This window comes from Petaurus breviceps, unplaced genomic scaffold (genome assembly GCF_028583685.1).
Source record: "Petaurus breviceps papuanus isolate PSGF00001 unplaced genomic scaffold, PetGlider_PUasm1.0 207, whole genome shotgun sequence".
In the NCBI taxonomy this organism is placed as follows: Eukaryota; Metazoa; Chordata; class Mammalia; order Diprotodontia; family Petauridae; genus Petaurus; species Petaurus breviceps.
In genome coordinates, this window is record NW_027185850.1 from 7,773,071 (window position 1) to 7,778,059 (window position 4,989).

A 4,989-nucleotide genomic window follows, 5' to 3' on the forward strand; every position below is an offset into this window, starting at 1 on the left:
TAAAAATTAAAAATTAAATCTTAAAAGATGTCAAGTATCATTTCACAGAGTGGTACTGGAAGTGGATAAGTGACATGCTCACTAGGTTGCGGTCTCCCTATCACCAGAAGGCTTCAAGCACCAGTGAATGACCGCTTGGTAGAGACATCCTCTAAGGTGCCTTCCAACTGGGACTTTCTGTGATTCATGCATCCGTTTGACTTCTCTTTAATAAACACCTGTGATGTGCTGGGTGCTGTGTCGGAGATAAAGATGCAGAATGAAAAACATTTGGTAAAAGTGACACTGAGGCTGATTTTCCTCAATACGGGAAGACCCTTTGACAATGAGAACTGTCCAGCAATGGAATGCCTCGTAGGCAGGTAGTTTCCTGTCACTGTAAGTATTCCAACAGATGCTGTCAGTAATGTTGTAAAGGATAGTCACGTGTTGGGTAGTGGTTAGACCAATGGCCTCAGAGGGCCCTTCCAACCCTAGGATGCCATAACTACAAGAACATTTTGTTAATTTCTCATTTGGAATCAACTAACGAGCTACCATTCCCTTTCCCATTTCAAAGTCAGTTGGCCCCCAATAGAATAGACTCTCCTGAGAACATCAATTATCCCAGGGCTATGTCCTTACTGCTTGTTTGGAGAGCGGAGGGCCTCGTGTCAGACAATCTGCTTATTAACAGGGCTTAATGAGGTATTTCACAAATCATTCACAGCGAAAGTAGAGCTTGTTCACTCAGGTATCCATGGGTCATTAACGCTGAATGAAAATATTATTTGGCTCAATATATATTAAGCAATGTTCCCCAGGGAGAACATAGATGGCAAACCTCTCTTCCCAACCATGCCCCAATCTTTGATTTTGAACAGTAAATTTCACCATCTGAGAAGCCTCAGCCCCTGAGGCAGAGCTACCGCCCAGAAGCTGCTGTAGCAGGAGTGGGGGATGGTCTTTCCAAGAGAGAGAGGTTAACTCCCATCATCGTTTCCAGCTTTTTCTTCCCATGCTTCCAGCTCAACTCCTCATCTCAACTTTCCTCCTCAGCCGCAGCTTTGCCCACCTTGACATGCCTCCAAAGGTTTTAACTCAGAGAAGGGACAAGTAGCTGTAAAAGTTTCCTGCAAAGAAATGGAAGAGAATCCTAACAATGCAAACACAGTCAAGTGGGAAAAAAAAAGGAGACCTGACACTCCCACTCCTAGTCTTTGTCACACACATTATGAGGCAAAAACAATGGCAATCTAATCATACCTGACAAGACATTTACCTCCCCCCCAAATTCAAAACCATCAAGAAAATTATTTGGGATATGAATTTACGCTCGATATTGTTAATGCTAGGCTTCCCCTTCAACGTGTATTTGTGTCTTGAGATATTAGTTAATGATAGTACAAAGCCATCACAATTAGCAAGACATTTAAAAACTAAGTTTTCATTACTGAAAATGATGTGCCCAACACCTTATAAAAACTCTCTTAGCTTAAAAACTTGAAAACAGCCTTTTAAATGACTTAAAAGTCTTCCAAAGAGTTTTAGTGGCTTTGAACTCATTTGTTAAACATATTAAAGATGCAACTCATTCCAATTACAAAAACAATTGATTAACATCAAGGAAGATGGAAATTTATTAGAAGGATTTAGATAAAAAACTTTGCTTAGTTGGTGGATAGGATTTTTTAAAATGAGTATCAGAATTTAGTAAGTGAAGCTGACACTCCATCTCTCACATGAAGGGAGATTCTGCTTTTCCTTTACCATCTCAAGCAAACGGTCTGTGCTGGCTTCTTTGCACAACAGCCAAACCTGATATCCCACTGCTTGAAGAGGAAGAATATGATATCAGATCATGTTCTTCAGTATTTACAAGGAGTACAGGCCTTAGAACTGGTGAAGTGGGGGCCCTGCTCCAGATCTCAGAGACTTCTCCAAGAGTACAGCAGCAATAGCTTCTCAAAACCCCAAAGACTGGCCTGCAGTCACTTGGAGACCTACCCAACCTAGGACCAGGGCATCACCATTAACCTTCTGATTTTAGAAATGGCTGTGCTCCTGACCTTGGTCTGGATCCAGTGCCCCTTCTTCCCTGTACCCATTAAATTACTAAAAGAGGATAGTCCAAGACACCCCAGCCACCCTGGGGGCTTTGGACTTGGACATAGACCCTGGATCCTGGCTGAGTTCATTGGAGACCCAATTGTTGACTGCCACCAATGGACCCTGTAGCTGGGAGCTCCACCAACCTGCTGTAGCATTTCTGAGGCCACAGTACAGTCATTGGTACCACCTGCCAACCTCACCCTAGAGCAGCTGAAAGCTCTACTCACACTATGAAGAATATACTGACTGGACAATAACTAAATACATAGTACCTCATCTCCACCCATTATTCCAAATCTTCGTTAATAAATAATTATCCTTATATGAGTTCAGGAATTTTGTAGTTTTTTTTTTAAATCAAATTGTTTATATAGACAGGGGCTGATAAAAAAAATTCCTGGTACATACTCTAGTGGCATACCCAACTCTAAAGGGAAGAGAAGGGAGAAAAGAAATGAAGAAGGGAGAAAGAAAGGAAAGTGAAAAGAGGAGGGGGAGGGTGAAAGGGGAAGGAAGGAGAAGGTGAAAGGAAAAGGGGAGGGAAACAAGGAGAAAAGAAAAGAGAGGGAAGTAAGAAAAGAGGATGGAAAGGGAGAAGAAAGGGAGGAAGGAACAACTGAAGGGAGGAAAGAGGAAATGGCATTATTAGTGCAATAATTTATTAATATGAGAGGCATCATGGGGTAGTCAGGAAGACCCACTTGGGACACACTGGCTGAGTGACTTCAGTGGTAGGTGTTCTAGGAAACTTTTAAGACTCTAAGTCACAGGGAAGTTGTGCTTGCATTCATAGAAGAAGCTTCTTCATCAGACAGTTCCATATATCAGTGCTCTGATAATCTGAGAGTGGAAACCTATAGGCATAAGCAAGAAGAAGGTCAGAAAGCATTGCAAAGTCATCATGGTGAAATGAACACCGTCCTAGGAGTGGGTGGTGGGTGATTATGATATTTGGCTTGACTTGTGACTTGAATATGGCCTAAAAAATTTCAATAAAGGAAATTCTTCCTCTTTATTGGTAGTGTGAAATGTCCAGAGCTGTAACTAGCATGGGGTAAATGGGACTTTGTCCAAGGTGGCTGACAGGCAGAAGGGAATGCTTCTTTCCCATGGTGACCACCATCCCTGCCCCTCACCTCATGCTCCTTCATCAACACATGCCACCATTGTGGTGCAAACCCCACCCAGGGTTCTATGGCCATGACCCTTAGCCAAGTGCATAACTGTATAGGTCATGCTTAATAAATGCTTGTTGGTTTGGTTTTATTTGACTTGACTTGAAGATATCCCCAAGAAGCTTCTGTTTTCCTGGGGCAACGTCAGCTTAGATGTACCATAGGGAGTATCCCAGGTATCTGTCCTTGGTATAGTATTTTTCAATATTTTTATCAATGTCATAGATAAGGGTAGATGTGGCATGCTTGACACATTTACAGATATTACTAAGCCTTCAAGGTTAGTTAACACATTTAATCATCAGATAAGAAGATCCAAAAATCTCTTGACAGGATCTAATATTGGGCCAAATGGCATGAGAGAAATTTTAAGAGGAATAAATGTAGACTTGTATACACAGCTCTCCCCGCCAAAAAATCAACTCCATACATTCAGTAGAAGGAAGGCATGGCTAGATAAGAAGTTTCATTTGAAAAAAAAAAAAACTTGGAGGTTTTAGTGGACCACAAGGTCAATATATCAGTATCATAACATGACAATAGAAAAGGCTAATTCTCTCCGAGGCTGACTGATTCTGCAATACACATTGTTCCAATCAGGCCACAGGAGGAAGACTGTATTTGCTTCTGGGCACCACATTCATCAAACTCCTAGATATGCCAAAGCATGTGCAGAAAGGGGTGACCAGAATAATAAGGAAAGTGAAGAACATGCCATGTGAGGATTGGGGGAAGAAGAGGAAATGTTTCTTATAAACAAAAGGAGACCCAGGGGGGACATGTCAGTTGTGTTCAAATATTTGAAGAGCTGTCATGAATAAGAGAGATTAGGCTTATTCTGCTGGGCCCCAGAGGGCTCAATTAATAGCAATGGTGGAAAGTTTCTAAAAGTCAAGTTTAAATTTTATATAATTGAAAACCTGATAATAATTAGGGATAGCCAATAGGGAAATTGGCCAGAGCATGGGTTCCTCCTCACTGAAGATTTTGGATTAAAGTAGGATGACCAGTAATAGGAGATGTTTTAAAAGAGATTTTTGCTCAAGTATGAGTCAGGTCTTATGGCTTAGGAGGTCTTTTCCCCTCAGGGCTTTCCTGATACTGCAATTCTGATAGGTATAATGGCTTAGTGACACAGAACTGCATTTGGATCCAGGAAAACCTGAGTTCAAATCCCACATTAGGCCCTTATATCTTTGTGGTCTTGGGCAAGCCTTTGAACCTCCTTAAAAATCAGTCAACCCATAAGAATTTATTAAGTACCTTCCATGGTAAGGAATTGCACCTACCTCATAGGATTATTGTGTGGATCAAATAAAACAACATAAATGAAAAACTTTGCCAACTTGAAAGTTATATCAAAGTTAACATTATTGGGATGATAATGACAGTGGTGGTGATGGTGACGATGATGATGATGATGGTGATGATGGATGATGACAATGATGATGACAATGATGGTGATGATGATGAGGATGATTATGATGACGATGATGACGACGACGATGATGGTGGTGGTGACGAGGATGATGACAATGATGATGACGATGATGGTGATGATGATGATGATGATGGTGATGATGGATGATGACAATGATGATGATGACAACGATGGTGATGATGATGAGGATGATTATGATGACGATGATGACGACGATGATGGTGATGATGATGATGATGATGGTGATGGTGACGAGGATGATGACAATGATGATGACGACAA